This window comes from Crinia signifera, chromosome 3 (assembly GCF_055691185.1).
Source record: "Crinia signifera chromosome 3, ASM5569118v1, whole genome shotgun sequence".
Classification (NCBI taxonomy): Eukaryota; Metazoa; Chordata; class Amphibia; order Anura; family Myobatrachidae; genus Crinia; species Crinia signifera.
Genome location: NC_139219.1, coordinates 84739668 through 84758573, shown reverse-complemented (window position 1 = coordinate 84758573; position 18906 = coordinate 84739668).

Genomic DNA, 18906 nt, shown 5'->3' with positions numbered 1-18906 from the left:
ATTAAACGGCCTACTGGGAAACTCCCCAGTAACTTTAATGGCCAATCCGCCCCTGGCTTCAGCCCTGGATGGGTGAAGCCTGGGCCTCCCCCAGCGACCATCCAGGGTGTTAATGTTTCTGCTGGAGGACCTTGCATAAAAGTATCCCACAGCTGTGGCATTACACCACTGGCTGTTGGAGCCCAGTACTGGATCCAAATACGGGGGACCTACTGTATATTGTTTTTGCCCCCCTTGTTTTTGGAACCAGGACCAGAACAAGAGCCTGTTATTAAACAATTGCACCTTTACTAAAAAATCACACATTCCCGTTACTTAAAAGTAGGCAGAAATGGCAAGTGATTTCTAGCTTGTTCTAAAAAAAAATCACACCCTATTACATGTAAAATACTGTATGGTGCGACTTTTTTTTCCTAAAAAAAATAGCAGCATTACATTTTGCCCCTAGTCTGTTATTAAGTCCTGTTAGGAGCAAAGGTATACTGTATTTACAACCCCACTCACCAAACATAATAACAGTCCTCATTACGGTGTATTTTCTTGTGTCGCAAAAGGCACTATACAGGTTGGCTGAGATCCATTTCAAGAGAGTACATGGTGATGGGTTGCCTCTCAAAGCTTAAAAGCACTGGGGGTTCTTCCTATCTAATCATAATTCCATTCACAATTTGATGGACAGGGTGTAGCCATTTGGAGGTGGACACCTGACGTTTTCTGGGAATGTCATAAAAACACAGGCGTGCCCAGGTGTTTTTAAGGAGGGTGTGTGACATCAGCTCCGGTCTCGATCAACGTGTATCTGTCGCAGAGTTGTGGAAGGGTCAGACTTACTGTACTCACATTTGCACAGACTGGGAAAATCATTTGATGCTGAGTGAATTGCGTAATGATGTGCATCAAGATAGCGACTGGTACATTTTTACAATTCTCTCACAGATTTACAAAGGGCGGGTTTTCTTTCTGTCTGGCTAGTGGCTAACTACTCACAGTAATCTGCCATTTGGTTCTTGTACTGTATGACCCTTATTGTTTTTAATAAGAGTTTTCCTCAGTTATGCATTTTTTATACATTTGTGTTTGTTCCTTTTTGACCAAGAAAATAAACCTAAAGTACTTAAAACAATCATAAGCAGTGGCGGCTCCTGCTATCGGGCTGCAGGAGTGCAGACCCTCCAGTGAAAACCAGGAGGTTTCCAGTGAAAAACAGACAGCCAGCATCAGAGCTCTGGTGTGTGCGCATTAGCGGGTGTGCGGGTTCATGAGTGCGCGTGCAGTGGGAGTGCGAGATCTACCTCTGGAGCTCTCTGATGGCTGTCTGTGTCTCTCACAGTACTAATGTGTCACATGATCACGTTTCCTGTCAGGAGTCACAACACCAGGCTCCATGTGTGACTTGCTCTCATGTGGGGAGAAATTCAGCATGTAGTAGCATCCTATTGGAAGCTGCTACTGCCCATCATACAGAGGACTGAAAACTTCTCCCCCAGTTGGGCTGCCAGTACATGGAGCGATGACAGTAATAGCATTCCAGCAGGAAGACATTCTGTGCACATCACCAGAGCTACAGTGCTTCAATGGGCTGCTGCCTGTGCAGCCCAGCAGAAGCAATTCCTCTGCAGTGAGCATGCTCAGACTTCAGTGAGTCACTCAGGGGGTTATTCTAGTTCACTCTTTTTTAAAAAATCCCTTCTTAGATGGACAAAACCATGTACACTGCAGGGGGGCAGATGTAACATGTGCAGAGAGAATTAGATTTGGGTGGGGTTTTACTTCAAAGTGAGATCTATATTGCAGTGTAAAAATAAAGGAGTCAGTATTTACCCTGCACAGAAACAAAATAACTCACCCAAATCTAATTCTCTCTGCACAAGAAACATCTGCCCCACCTGCAGTGCACATGGTTTTGTCCATCTAAGAAGGATTTTGTCAGAAAGAGTGAACTAAAATAAGGCCCTCAGTGTGATGCAGCTGAAGGAAGGTATGCACTGCACTAGAGAGGTGCATGGAAGTTGTTGTTTTTTTATAATATTTGAGCCTCTGTGAATAATATTTATTTAAACTATTATTTGTTTGTAGATCTTTTATAGGAGTATAATTTTCTGTACTTTAATTGATATTAAAGTTATTCAAAGTGTGTATTTTGCTCTGTACCTGTGTATGTGTGCAAATGGGTACATCATTTGTTTACAGTATATGCACAAAAACACTGGTACAGAGCAATCACAATCAAGGTTAATTTAGTCCATAGTTTAAGGTGATTTAAAGTAGATTATCTGTATGTTGTGTTTCGTTTGCAATGAGCAGTACCCAGGCAATTGCAGCCCCCCTTAAGTCTAAAGGCAGGAGCCGCCACTGATTACATGGTTTGTACATTAAAAATATACCCACAACCTATAACATAGAACTGTTCGTTCCTTTACTGTACTTCAGGACTTGACTTGATATACTGTACCTGTTCTGTAATATTCAGAAAAATCAACAAATTATTGAAATATGACACAATAGAGCTCACAAAGCATCTGGGGCAGTGGTTCCCAAACTGTGTACCTGGGGTGCCTCAGGACACTTACAGGGGTGCCTTGGGTTGGTGGACCAGGATCAATTCATATTAGTTATGTGCAATGTAACAGGCAAAAGCAGTGTTAGTGGCTGCCAATCATAACATACAGTATGTGGACAAACAGGAGCAAATCCTGCCCCTCACCATGGACCTTATTTTGGTTGCGGCGGCCAAACGTACGTACGTTCCGTATCAGCGTACGTTTCCCGTACGCGGACATTAAAAGTCCACCCACAAAACAGCCGCATACGGACGGTCGCAAACACCGACAAAGGGGAGTGGCGTACACTTGAGCATACGCCACCGTACATGGACGGATCACCGCTTAGACTTCAACAACTGGCATACAACAGAGCGTACGCCACCGTTTATGGACGTCTCTCATCCGTTTTCCCACCGACATCTTGCGGCTATCTGAGCGTACGCCACCGTTTACGGACGGGTCTCTATTGTTTTCAATGGAAAACTCAGCGTATGTCACCGATCGTGAGAGTGAGCGTACGTCCGTGCATGCTGGCATACCCTTCACATATATGGACCTGCTAATCTAGCCTTTCAACTATGATTATGCCAATTAAATGAAATTCTAATTGTTATTCAATTATTGTTTTCTATTACCTCAATTGTCTACCTTAATGAACAGCCTAATAAAAATACATTTTACCCCTCCTTACATGTATATTTATTATGTTCTAATGTTGCATTTTAATCACTATCTATGTGTCCCCACATTGGTTTTACTTTTAAATAAAGTTATGTTGGTGTTACAGTGAAAAAGTTGACACATGTCGACTTCTGTGAATTGAGTGTCCTGCTTTTTAAAGTATACAAAAACACTTATTGAATGGGTGTAGATGGTTATAAAATAACTACCTTGACATATATAAGCAGGTCTTAGAATGAATCTTACCTAAAATTAAACCAACCTTTACATGTAGAGAAGTGTAGAAAGATATGCTTCCAATGTGTTTGAGTGCTGTGTGTGGCTTGCAGGTAGTGAAATAATGGTTTGGACTTAATAGGCTGCAGCATTGCTTATTACATTCAGGTGTTTGTGTTTGAGTAGTAATCAGCGTTAATTAGCAGACCCAGGCGTCCGCTCTCATGCGTTATCTGTAGGGGTGGTCTGGAGGTGGCGGTGGCGGCCGCCTGTTTTGTTTCCGAAATGCACAGTGCTTTCGCCGATCGTGCGGTAGTAGCAGCGTACATTTTTTGTGCACACCCCCGTGTACGCCCATGTTTACGCCCAGTTTTCCTCATTATTTCAGCCTCTCCCCTCAACACGCCCCTATGCCGCCCACAATGACCGTACTCTTGCGGATAGGTTTTTTCGCTCGTAAAGAACCGTCCGTGAGCATTGTGCAGTCGTCGCGCCTGCGCATTGCTGAAGGTACACATGCGCAGATCAAAAAAAAAAACGGAACGTACACTTACGGCCCAGCCGCACGAACCAGAATAAACCCCATATAACTGTGACATTTACACACAATGTACTTACTTTTATATTTTTTCCTGAATTTCTCAATAAGAAACATGTGACGTAGGGGTGCCTTGAACACATTTTGATGCTCTAGGGTGCCGTGATTCAAAAAAGTTTGGGAACCCCTGATCTGGGGGATGAAGATGAAAATTTATAATGAAACATTTTTACCATAGTTTAAGTGCTCAATGTATCAAGTGAGTCACTTCCCCATCCAACGACCTATGTCTATGTTACATAAATTATGTCTATTTTGGACATGACAGAGCTTACATTTCTCTATATTATTTCTTTTTTTTACAAGTTTCTATTACTCACTAATACCCACTTGTGACTTTGCGCTTACTGCTCATTAAGTAGTAAAGGAAAGTTTTCAGTTTGTGTTGTATGACTTTGTGACCCTTTGCCTACCATAATATTCACACACAATGTGAAGACACGTCTATTTTAGTGTTTTTCCAGGAGGGCAAGTGACCTCTTTCAAATAAATTGGCTTCTCATGCATATTGCTTCAGTTTCGTGATAGTTTGGTAGTACATTTAAGCTTAGATCAATCGTAAATGCAACGGCTGGCTTCACAAAGTTATGTAATGTCTTTTACTTTCCCACAAGTTTACAAAAAGTAAGATCCAGTACAGTACTTGGAAGAAGTAAGATATGTATAAGTATATACATCCGTCTATAAGTATATTTAAAGATATCAATCCCATTTCAAAGAAGAATACTCTTGTATATGGGGTGTACAGTATGTTAAATTAAACTTAAGCTGAAATGAAAACTTAATTGCTATGAATAAAAAAAAAAGAGAGAACTACAGGAATTGCGATGGGGACGATAGGGAGTACAGAGAACTTACGCAGGATTTTGCCCTCTGGTGTCAGAAGAATCATCTCCAGCTTAATACAGGAAAGACTAGGAAGCTGTTAGTTGATTTTAGGAGACGTCAACACTCTCCTCCTTCACCGGTGAGGAACCCGGGAGCAGATATTGAGATTGTAAAATCCTTATAAGTACCTGGGTTTTCACCTGAACAATAAAGTGGATTGGACTGATAATTTATTTGTTGAGGAGATTGAGGTCTTTTGGTGGGTGCAGGAAGCACTACTGAGGACTTTCTTTGACTCTGTGGAGGCATCAGCTATATTCTTTGGGGTGGTTTGCTGGCATAGCAGCATTTTGTCTGCTGGATAGGAAAGCCAGGTCTGTTTTGGGAAACCTAGTCCACTTATGACAGAAAAAGAAGAATTGGATATAAGTTATGTACACAAGGAATCTCAGTGACTGCCATACAATTCAATTCAATTAAAAGAAATGCAAAATAATAACTTTGAAAAAATTAAATAGTTGATAAACTTGGTAAGGAATATATTTTTAACATAAAAAAAAATCAGCTATCTTCAACAATAATATCAACTATCATCTATCTTCAGCAATAACTCCTGGTCTTAAGGTCTTTTCGAAAACATAGTTTCTAATAAATAGAAGTAATACAAGGAAGGGTGTATACCCCCAGAATCTTTAATTCCATGCAAAAGCACCGAATCAGTACTTACTGTATCATTTGTATCCACTGTATTCAAGCAGCCTAGTCTAGGGTTGAAACATTCACCTGAAATAGGTTGCAGCAGTCTCCTGAACTAAGCTGCAGTGGTAAGGGAATCACCTTTAAGTAATTCAGTAGCTGTAAGTGCTGCTCATACGTGATATGGCAAAATAGAATGCAAAGTGAACTTAAGGGCCCCATACATCAGCAATCAATTGTGACAATTTTCAGATATGGAGATGATTGCCACAATTAATTTTAGATGTGTGGGCTCCCCCTTTTGGCAATCCCAATCAAAATCGCCAATCTTAATCAGGTTTTTAACCATGTTTAATAATCTGGTATTATCTGCAGATCTTTTTTATATGTGTGGGCGTTCCCAATTCGTCTTCTTCATCTATTTACATTATGAACAGCAATCGATTGGGCAATTTTCAGATATGAAGATGCAATCTTTAGATGGAAAAATCTGCCGATCACTGAAATAAATCTGTAATGTGTGGGCAAAGTCAGATAGATTGTAAAATCCATTTATCTGGCCAAAAAATCCCTGTATCTGGAAATCCATAAATTGTGATTGCTGATGTATGGGGCCCATTACCTTTCTAGTGTTCTTTTTCCTCTAGAGTCCAGTTCATGGCTGGTAGGAGAAATATCCTAACTGCTATTGTTCTCAAACTGCTGTCTTAGCACTGCAGAGGACATGTGTAGTTGGATTGCAGGTGGTTGGCTCAATATGAGCATGCACTTGTTACATCCAAATTAACTAAATGGACCAGATGTGGGGGCGTGGCCTAGCGGCAGATGGAGTAGGACGTGTGCCTGCACTGCTCCTGACCCAATAATCCTGCTATTATCCTGTGACGGGTGGGAAAGGGTCTCCCAGAGGTGGGCATAGCTGGTACCTGTCCCCCTGAGCGCACTGACCTCCAGAAGGGACCCCTGTGCTGTCGGAACTGCCCTGCGCCAGACTCCGGAGAGATCCCTGTGAATGTGTCACGCTGCCGGCGCCATCTTGGAAGCGCAGGGAGACGAGCGCTGACCAGCCGCCTGTCGTCTGCTGTGCGGCACTGCCCGGAGGAAGAAGCCCAGAGACCCCGCTGTGCCCGCTGACGCCGGACCCCCCTCGCTGGCGAGGGCGCGGGGACAGATGACTCCTGAGTCGGTCGGAAGCCTACAACCTCCGCGTGTGCCTGGGCTAACACCCCCAGGCTGTGAGACGCCGGAGCTGACGGGCTCCCTCACGACCCAAGCCTTTTCCCTGCAAGAGCATCTGCACCTGTGGAGCGGAGCGGAGAGGGGGCGCCGACTGCTGCGCCTGACGCTTGTGATCCCCTGGCCGGCTTACATGTAACAGCGAGCCTGCCAAATTGTGAGTATCTGCCGCCATCTTGGAGGCGCCCCCCCTGCAGCTACTGGGTTATTCAGAGACCTGAGGCCCCTCTGAGATAGGCCCCCTAAGTAAGGGGAACAGAGAGAGGGGTGCAGTACAGTATTGGATCCCCCTGCCTTGGAGTACCCTGCCTAACTACTGATACCTACAGGAGGAAAGCTCCTGCCAAATAGTGAGCTGCCCCCCTCCACCTTGGGACAGAAACGCTGCAGTACCTCTGTTCTGCCTGTGCTACCTGCTGGTGCACAGGATACTGCTGATATTCTCCCCATATAAATAGCTGCCTGCTTGGGGCTGCAGGTGGAGTGTGCTGCCTTACCTCACAGAGCTGACTGAATCCAACATCCTACCCTATTACTGTGCTCCGCTCATGTGACAGCTTACTACAACTGCCATTGAGGAGCGTGTACAATACCTTATACTCCTCTAAAGTGGGCTTATACCTGTGCATCCTATGCTGTGACTCTGACTGTGGTGCGACCCCAAGCACTGATATTCTGGGCACCTGATAAAAAACCCCTCCTGCTGACAACCTCTCTAGTGGCGATAAGAAACAGCTGTAACTATCCCTATCTGGGAGTCCTCCTGTTGTTCTATGGGCCGAAAGACCGGCTCTACTGCTGCGGCACGGCTGGCCAAGTTTGCTAGAGAAGAGCGAGCACCAACCCCCCCGCCCTCTATAGCGCCCCCTCCGCCTGGTGTACCGGACTCTCCTGGGCCCTCCTCCCCTGAAACCAGGATGGCGGAGCCCGCTGAAGTGACTCTGGCACAACTCCTGCAGGCCATTACTGATTCTGAGAAACGCCTGACTGGTATGGTAGCGGAGGTAAAAATCGACATATCCTTTATACGTCAGGACATGCAGAAATTGAGGGACCGGGTAGAGGAGACTGAGACCCGGATCTCTACGCTAGAGGATACCACTGCACCTATCCCTAACCGCCTCTCCGCACTGGAATCACAAATGTCTACATGTCAACAGAAGTTGACTGATATGGAGGGGAGGCTCAGGAGGAATAATGTGCGCTTTGTGGGGCTTCCTGAGAGGGCGGAGGGCGCAAACCCAGAATCCTTCCTCGAATCCTGGATGGTGTCACTGTTTGGGAAGGATGCATTCACCCCCCAGTTTGCAGTGGAAAGAGCGCACAGGGTTCCCACGCGCCCACTACCCCCTGGCGCACCACCGCGCACGTTTATTGCGAAGTTCCTTCACTATAAAGATCGGGACACTGTTCTCAGATTGGCAAGGGTGAAGGGACCCCTTGAATATGACGGGCAACGGGTGGCAGCTTTCCAGGACTTTTCAGTTGAGGTCCAGAAGTCCCGGTCACAGTTTACAGGTGTTAAGCAGCGGTTACGTTCCCTACAGCTGAAGTACTCCATGCTCTACCCTGCACGACTGCGAGTGGTTGCTGGCACTCGGACCCATTTCTTTGACTCTCCACAGGCAGCCTCGACGTGGATGGACACACAACCGGCCCCCCGGGAACTCCCTCCCTAAACTACTTGAGTCTCTTGCTGTGCGGGGAAGTAACTAACCTGTGTGGGATAAGTCGTTGTGTTACAATGCCTTCACCTTTAATGCTGTGCAGGGGACATGCTCTTACGGTTGTGCTTCCTTTATGGGAGGTCTACTCCCCTCCCTGACCAAATATCTTGTGGTCAGGACCACCATGTTCTATAGGCCATAATAATAGCTGCCCCTTAGGGGTTCATTGTTCTTGTTTTTTCTCTAGTAGAACGACTCCTTAGAGGGGTCATACAGGGTTTACTGTTAGGGGAAAAGTATACCTATGTTCGGGTGGGTATGCCGGGAGGGGGTGGGGTGTTGTTGGTTTTTTTATGTTATGTTAGATTTTCTTATTTTTATTGAAATGTGTGCGCTACTCCTATATATGTTCTCTTGGGTGGCATGTGGGTCGGGAGGAACTGCTCATTCCAGACCAATAATATGTTGTTTGCTCCTGCCTTTTCATTCCCCCCCTGACATAAAATGGTGAATGTCATAGGTTGGAACGTCAGGGGTCTTAATGACCGAGTCAAACGCACATTGGTATTGAATCAACTTAAGGCTCATTCCCCTGGTATTGTATGTCTTTTTGAAACTCACCTTGTGGGCAGTCGTGTATTAGCTCTTAAAAAACCCTGGGTGGGGTGGACCTTCCACTCCGTCTTTCACCCTAATTCTAGAGGTGTCTCAGTTCTAATACATAAGAATATGGGCTTCAGATGCCAAAAGGTCCAAATAGACCCCAGGGGCTGTTATGTTTTTCTGGCGGGTACCCTGCATGATTCCCCTGTCGTACTGTTAGCTATATATAACCCTCCTCCCTATCAACCCACGATAATTAATAAAGCGTGTACCTTTATGCAGGACTTTCCCTCACACCCAGTTATTTGCATTGGAGACTTCAACGCTGTTATGGATGAGTCTCTGGATAGATGGAGACCTGCCCCCGGTGATGGACGGAGTGGGGCTACGCCCTTCGCTCGTCTTATTGCTGAGGTGGGTCTGGTGGATGTTTGGAGGCTTAGGTTCCCATCGGCCAACTGCTACTCCTGCTTCTCGAGCACACATAGAGTCTTCTCTCGTATTGATATGGCCCTGATCTCTAGACGGCTAATCCCATCTGTGACCGCCACTGAGTATTTACCCCGGGGCATTTCGGACCATTCCCCTGTATATCTGTCGGTGGAGTTAGAATGCCCCAGGGGAGCGAAATTTTGGCGCTTTAACCCTTTTTGGCTGACGCAGATGGGGGCAGCTTCTGAATTGCTGGCGATGTGGGAGGAATTTTTTGCTAATAACCCTATGGAAGAGAACACCTCGCTAGTGTGGGATACATTTAAGGCGTTTCTTCGAGGGTCACTGATTACCCGTGTTGCACAGCTGAAAGTTTTCAGCCGCAGGGCTGAGGTGGAATTGGAGAGACAGAGTACAGGGCTGGAACAGAGATACCTGGCCTCCGGGCTTGAGGTAGACCGTGTGGAATGGCTCGTGGTCCATAAACAATGGAATGAGCTGTTACTAGACAAATCTAAAAGGCGCCTACTGTTTCAGTCCCATGATTACTATACTCAGGGTGATAGATCTGGTAAATTCCTGGCTTACCTGGCTAGGGAGAACCTTCCCCCTACCATTGTGCACAGCGTGCGGCAAGAGAATGGCGTGTTAAGCACTGGGACCCTACCAGTTGCAAACTCCTTCTATAATCATTTTAAGGAAGTATATAGATCACGGGTAGCTTACACCTCTGTAGAGTTGACCGAATACCTGAATAATATCACCATCCCTAGTTTAAGTGCTGACTCTAGAAGTTTCCTGGATGCTCCCTTTACGCTAGAGGAGGTGGAAGGGGCAATTAAAGCCTTCCCCAACTCTAAGGCCCCAGGAGTGGATGGACTCCCTATTGAAGTTTACAAAACCCATATAACCTTCTTTGCCCCCAGACTACTGTCCCTTTATAATAGATTGCTGGAGCAGGGCTCGCTGCCTCCCTCTATGGCGGAAGCACTGATAGTCCTTATCCCGAAGCCCGGTAAGGACCCACTGTCCCTCGACGCGTACCGACCCATATCCTTATTATCCACCGATATTAAAATATTGGCTAAACTACTGGCTGTACGTTTAAACGCGGTTGTATTGGAATTGGTACATCCCGACCAAACTGGCTTTATGCCTGGCAGATCAACGACCCTCAATCTGCGACGCCTCTTCACCTACATACAGTGGGCTAGAGAAGACATGGATGACGCGGTCATAGTCTCACTAGACGCGGCCCGTGCATTTGATTCCGTAGAGTGGGCCTATTTATGGGATGTCCTGGTTAAGTTTGGAGTTGGACCGAACTACCTGGCGTGGATTAAGTTATTATATTCTGGCCCGGCCGCCCGGATAGTGGTTAATGGTTTCACCACAGCCTCCTTTGACCTGGGAAGGGGGACCAGACAGGGGTGCCCTCTGTCCCCCCTACTATTTGCTCTTGCGGTGGAACCATTGGCCTGCTATATAAGAGCCTCCCCACAGATCAGGGGCTTTGGGATCGGGAACAGTGAGGAAAAAATTGGGCTATATGCTGATGATATGATTCTGTACCTAACTAACATGTCTTCCTCCCTCCCAGCACTCCTTGCTTTAATGAAAGAATACGCCCGGTTCTCTGGGGTAGGGATAAACTGGGATAAATCAGTAGTGTTCCCTTTGCTCCCTACCACACAACAGCCTGAGTCATATAACTATCCCCTTCGTTGGTGTACACAGTTTAAATATTTGGGAATACAGGTCTCCCACTCCTCCTCTGATTTCATAGCTTTGAATTTATCCCCGCAGATTGCTTCGTTGCGCCAAAGAGCTCGGGTCTGGCAAACACTCCCGCTATCGGTCACTGGCAGAGTGAACCTCATAAAAATGACTGTTCAACCCAAATTTCTATATATCCTTCAAAATTCCCCAACATATATCCCAATCTCCCAGTTCAAACTTATCCTACAACATATTGTCTCCTTTATATGGGGTGGCAAACGTTCAAGGATAGCAGCCAAAACTCTGTGTAGGTCTCGTTATGATGGAGGCCTGGCACTTCCAGATTTGAGATTGTACTATCTGGCGGCCCAGCTGGCTCAACTGGTAGAGTGGGTTATACCTGCGCACTATGGGAACTTACCTATTGCCCTGCTGAATAGGGTGGGATTAACTTTTTCACCCTTGCAATTCTTATTAGCAAAGACCCCCTTGGCGACGCTCCCCCCTCTCCTGCAACAGGCTCGTAGAGTGTGGATGGCAGTGGGGGCCATCAGAGGTAACCCAGTGGTAGACTCCTGCTCCCCCATATGGAGGAATAGGGACTTCCCTGAACTCTATAAACTAAAGGCTGGGGCGGAGTGGGTGCCTTTCGGGGTCTCCGAGCTCAGACACCTTTTCCAGGATGGGATACTGTATTCTTTTGAACAAATGATGTCTAAATATGAAATACCACGCCAACACTTTTATAAATATCTCCAGCTCAGACACGCAATAAGTGCGCAGTGGAGGGGGAATGTACCTGAACTTGCGGAAAGCCCAGTCCATGGAATGATTCGTAAGCTCCCGGAGCGGAGCAGGGTCTCAGCTCTGTACTCTCCTCTCCTCACCTTCTCCGGCACGGATCAGCTGAACGCCCTTAGAGCTAGGTGGGTGGTGGACATAGGACCTATTGAGGATGAGGATTGGTCTCATATGTTGAGCTCCCCTAGGGATGCCACAGCGTCTGCCAGGTTCCAACAGATCCAGCTGTATATCCTGCACCGAGTCTACTGGACCCCCCGTCGGCTAATGCAGATGGGTGGCACTGGGTCGGACGCCTGTCCTAAATGTCTGGAGCCTGGCGCAGACTTCTGGCATCTGCTGTGGCGTTGCCCGCGGGTGCACTCCTTTTGGGAAAATGTCCTGGCTAATATTCGGGATACAGGTATGCAGACCCCACTCAATGACCCCCGCATTTGTATTTTTGGCCTAGAATTAGAGGAGCTACTTTCTAGGCACCAGAGGATATATGTAAATAACCTTCTCACCCTGGCCCGTGTCTGCATTGCTAGAGCCTGGATGAGCCCCGCATCCCCATCCTCCAATATGTGGGTTGCACTTGTGAATACCACTATATCGCATGAGCGATTTATGTACACTAAACGGAACTGCCTGGGGAAATTTGGCAAGGTATGGGGCCAGTGGCAGGCCTCTACTCTGTATTTACAAGACCCCAACACGTAATTCGTTAAAGGTACCTGTTTGTGTAATAAATGTAGCCTAGAGTCTATGACCAGAACCGGCCCGCATGCCTCCAGGAACGCACCCCCTAATCTATCTATACCCTGTGATCGCAAATGTCTATGTACCTGCTAATTAATACTAGATCATAAATGTATATGAGCGATTATAATACGATACAATATCTCTTGAATGATACAGCACACATATAATGATAATATTTAATTGTCTTTATTGTTAATATTTAACATAATTTCAACTCTCTCTTCTTTCTTCTTTCTTCTTTCTTTCTCACCTATTTCTCTTTTATATGTTAGTAAAGTTAATATATAAATTGTATGTGCTAATTTGAAAATTCAATAAAAACACATGATTCAAAAAAAATGGACCAGATGTACTGTAATAGTGTTTGAATTCAGTGGCCGTGCTAGTTGCCGGCCGAACTCAGAAGTTTTTTTTAAGGGGCAATTATTTATTCATAACATGCATAACAATGCCTTGTAAATAATTGCCCCTTTATAAAAAAAAAATAAAAAAAAATAAGTTTTTTTGGCACACCACACGGCCGCTAAACACGGATGCTGTTACCTCTGGCCCAATAATTTTTAGCAGAAGCATGAGGTGAGGTGGGTGCTGTAAGCAGGGGCGGATTGGGGACAAAAAGTGGCCCTGGAAAATTTCTGGAAGCGGCTTTATGTGGGCGGCACCAAATCAAAATGGGCGGGACCAGCATAACTGTAGGCGGGGTTACTACATCAGTATACCTGCAAAACTTGAAGCTGAAAGATGCACAGGTTTCCACCTAGTCACGGGTGTTGCGCCGCCCAAACATTCAGCCACGGACACTGCAGGAAACAGGGCCGACTACTTTGAATACATATACTTAAAAAATATGTATATGAAGTTTTCAGACCATGTATATTCTGAACAATGGGAGGAGGGAGGGGGAACATGTTATATATATATATATATATATATAGGAGATTTGTGGTGAGGCACTCGTGGCAATTGTAATCCAGAACAAAGCTAGCCAACAGGAGATAGCAGCAACGTTTCAATTTATTACTTCAAATTTTCGTCAGGTTACACAGAAGCAAAGATAAAAACATACCTTTATAGCACACTACACCAGAGGAGTGAGGCTGAGATGCCGGGGGTTTGGGACGACGCCCACAGGACGCCATATGATGACATCACCTGTTCAGCCAGTGCACAGTGACTGGAGAGTAGAGTTACCATAGAAACGGTAAACAAAGACAACTCCTGCACTGAGGGGAAAACACCATAAATTACAAGAGAGTGTGGGAAGGGGGAGCTGGAAAAATATATATAGATGCAGGTAGCGCTATCTGCATACAATCTCAGGATGACTTTCAACAAAAATGCAGGCAGCGCTGTCTGCATGCGATCTCAGACTCACTTCACAAAGGGATGTAAGAAATGTAATAACCGCAAAAATAGATGAGAATAAATGTCAATACCATATATAACAATATCATAGTGACTCAAAACAGACAATAAAACATTATAGCGGTATATACAGAAAAGGACAGTACTAATAAAAAGAAAAACAGACGATATAATGTTAGCAGCATCAAGTAAGAAAACATATTAGCAGCATCAAGTAAGAAAACATGTAAGGGCATAGCAGCATTAACGAAAGACAGCAAACGAAATTTGCTCATTAAGGCCTTTCGGCGCAATGGTGTTAAGGCGGTGTATCCACCGCGCTTCACAGCGCAACAATTGGGTCCCACGGTCCCCACCACGGATATTGGGAGGCACCCAATCAATCATCCTATATCTGAGACTATGTAGAGGATGTTTATGCTCGACAAAATGTCTCGCCACAGGGTGTTCGCTGGCACCAGAAGTCAGTGCCTGGCGAATGGTACTCCTGTGCATAGTCATTCGCTCCTTGAATTTCCTGATGGTTTTGCCTATATAAGACAAACTACAAGGACAAATCAACTGGTAAATAATAAAGGAAGAATTGCAAGTTAGATAATGCCGGATTTTAAAAGCCTGTCCAGTGTGGGGGTGATTAAAGGTATCACCTGTCAAGAGAAATTGGCAAGTAGTGCATGCACATTTAAAACAGCCTTTCTTTTTATTGGCACCCAGCCATGTCGTGATTTGCGGTGCAGGGTCAAAGGAGACATTGGTTTTAACCAAAATGTCCTTTAAACTCCGACCCTTATAATAACAGGGCATAATGCGATGCTCACCAAACGGTAGAGTCGTATCACTTTTAATCAGGGGCCAATTGCTTTTGACCATGGTGGTTGTATCAGTGGAAACAACATTATACCGGTTGACCCAGGGCATAATTTTAGACATTGTTTTGTCTTTGGGTCTAGGTTGTAATAAAGATTCACGGTTAAGTTGTAGAACTCTATTTTTACATGCCAGCAAGTCTTGGCGATTAAAGCCACGTGCCAAAAATTTATCGATGAGGGCATCGAGCTGGAGATTGCAGTTGGCTTGATCGCTATTAATGCGATAATAGCGCAACATTTGAGAATATGGCAGTGACATAACAAGACTGCGGGGGTGACAACTTGTTGGAGATAGCATGGTGTTGCGATCGGTTGTCTTAGTGTACACACTGGTGGTGATTTTACCTGAAACAAGGGTCACCTTAACGTCAAGGAAATGGACCTCCACATTTGAGGTCTCAAAGGTAAACTTAATTGCATTATTGGTAGTATTGTGTTTGGATATTAAATTATGCAATAAAGCAATATCACCTTGCCAGATGGCAAACAGGTCATCTATATACCTTTTGAATACAATAAAATGATCTGCAACCAAGGAATCAGACAAAAAAATATCAAACTCTGCAGAAAACATAAAAATGTTGGCATATGACGGAGCTACGGAGCTGCCCATTGCACAGCCCCGTAGCTGTAAATAAAAGATATTGTTGTAAATGAAAAAGTTGTTATGCAAAATTAAATCCATAAGTTCAACCAAAAAATCAATTTTCACAGAGTCAAAATCACTGTGAGAAATAAGAAAACGTCTCAAGGCAGAAAGACCCATGGAGTGTGGAATGACAGTGTACAAATTTACCACATCAATGGTGGCCAAATGGCAATCGTCGGGCAAATTGGGGAGTTGGTGGAGAATCTGTAAAAAAGTGGTGGTATCCAAAAGAAAAGTCGGTTGTGTCTTGATAAGGGGCTGCAAAATATCGTCCAGATAAGTAGCTGAAGGTTGTAACAAGGACCCGCATGCCGACACAATCGGGCGTCCCGGGGGAGGGGATAAGCCCTTGTGGATTTTAGGGAGTGTGTACAGGCACGGGGTAATAGGAAAATCCGGTATTAAGATGGCTTGTATATCCTTGGAAATAATCTTGGCATCAACGCCCATCTGAAGAATGTTGGACAGTTTTTGTCGACATTGTAGAGTAGGATTAACTGTCAACTGACGATAAGTGTCGACATCAGCCAGTTGCCTCATTATTTCTGTATGATAATCGGACAGATCCTGGAGGACCACAGCCCCACCCTTGTCCGCCTGTCGAATAATGAGGTTTTTGTTATTACTTAAATTTTGTAATGCCAGCCGTTCAGATGGCATGAGATTAGGATGGACATTAGAGGAGCGTTCTATTATATCCGGTAAACCTGCATCCAGCATTCTTGAAAAAGATTTAATGCTGGCGTTGTTGGAGTAAGGTTCAAATGATGATGCTGGTGCGAACTTTTTTAATGTCGGTGGCAAAGGTGGTTTAGCTGGTTTATTGGAGCTGGGCTGGGAAGAGAAAAATTCTTGTAGTTTAATTTTTCTGACCAGTTCATGCTTCTCAATTTGCCACTGAAGATCACTAAAAGGGACAGAGGGTACGAAAGAGAGTCCATGATTAAGGAGTTTAATCTCACTTGTAGATAATTCATGGGACGAGAGATGAAGCTGAAAGATGCACAGGTTTCCACCTAGTCACGGGTGTTGCGCCGCCCAAACATTCAGCCACGGACACTGCAGGAAACAGGGCCGACTACTTTGAATACATATACTTAAAAAATATGTATATGAAGTTTTCAGCCCATGTATATTCTGAACAATGGGAGGAGGGAGGGGGAACATGATATATATATATATATATATATATATATATATATATATGTATATATATGTATATAGTGATCCAAACACAGGCAGAGTATAAATACCTTAACATAACAGGGAGGTTTGAGTGAGGATTTCCAGTCCCGGAGCGGGCCGCCGGCATCTGTTGTCACTTCCGGTGACGTGCGCAGCTTGCTGCTGTTTCTCAGTTGCTAGGCAGCGGGTCTGGCCGGGAAGCTTCCTGTGCTAGCAGGGAAGCGTCTCCGTTGCCTGGATACCGCATCTGACAGAGCCCCATTGCCCCGCTCTAGGAGACGGGAACCCTCTACAATGAAAGTGCGGACAATTAAATGGTGCATGGCAAGAAGAAGCAGGACAAAACCTTACCTGCTATATACATATAAATAAATAAAGATAAAAGAGATGAATAAAGATAATAAAACCATATAGAGACCAATTAAAATAAACAAGATGAGCAGTAAAACTGATTAAACTGTGTTGTATATACAATAAATAATATGTCAGGTCTCACGCCTCCTGGATTACCATCATGTCATAGTGAGTAGAAATACTAAACCAGCGGTTCTTAAATTGTGGGTCCAGACCTTCTAAGCATGTGGTCACGACTCCACGACATCATCAGGCTGATGACTTTTGTAATCTCAGTCAGTGATTCAAGGAGTCTGAAATATCTGTTATGTTAGACTCCTCCCATCATTTTGCGCCTCCACAATGCTGCCATGTATGTGCTGTCTGCTGACTACATGTGATGTGATGACCTTCTGCAGTAACTTGTTGGGGTCCTGTATGATGGGGTCCCAGAGCAAAATAGTTTGAGGACCCCTGTACTAAACTAATAATATCGTTTAGTATTTCTACTTACTATGATATGTAATGCCTAGCCTATATTATAGTAAGCAGTCAGGATTAGTTAGCAACAGTTTACATGATCAGATGGTAATCCAGGAGGTGTGAGACCGAAATCCGCAGCTTTGTGAGTCAACCAGAATCAGGGCCTATAGCTGCTATCCTGCATACTACAGTTGCTAGCCTGCATCCATTTACCACTACTGTTGGAACATAATAATATGCCACCCCCCTCCCAGCACACATAATACTCCATTCCCCCATCCCACATAATAATACGCCACCCCCCCTCCCAGCGCACATAATACTCCATTCCCCCCATCCAGCGCACATAATACTCCATTCCCCCATCCCACATAATAATACACCGCCCCCCCCACTCAGTGCACATAATATGGCATTCCCCCCACCCAGCACACATAATGATATGCCCCCTCACAGCTCACATAATACTCTATTCCACATCTCACATAATACTATGCCATTCTCCCACTTGGAGCACATAATACGCCATTCCCCCCACCCAGCGCACTTATTAATATGTCATTCCCTCTTCCCTCCTGTTGTCATTCTCTTCACACTTCACTCACAGCTCTCCTATACTCCAACACTCAGTGACCATCTTCGTCTGCATACTCATCTCCATCATTGGCCTCCAGCCTCTAGTTGTATGTTGATTGAGTCCTCACTACTTACATTTAAGCTGTAATGTGTATTGATCTGTGGCGCTCTTTATTTGTACTGTATTTTTGTTATTTATTCAATGTTATGCCAAGCTTTGTCTCCCTGTATTGTTCCTTTGTACGGCGCCTTATAAATAAAATTATAATAATAATAATAATAATTCCCCCCTCTCAGCGCACATAATGATATGCAATTCCCCCCTCCAAGTGCACATAATAATATGCCATTCCCCCTTTCAGTGCACATAATAGTACGCCATTCGCCCTTCCCAGTGCACATAATAATACACCCCCCTACCAGCGCACGTAATAATACGCCATTCCCCCTCCCAGCGCACATAATAATACGCCATTCCCCCTCTCAGCGAACATAATAATACACCCCCTACCAGCGCACATAATAATAATAATAAGCCATTCCCCCTCCCAGCGCACATAATAATACACCACCCTACCAGCGCACATAATAATACACCACCCTACCAGCGCACATAATAATACGCCATTACCCCTCCCAGCGCACATAATAATACGCCATTACCCCTCCCAGCACACATAAT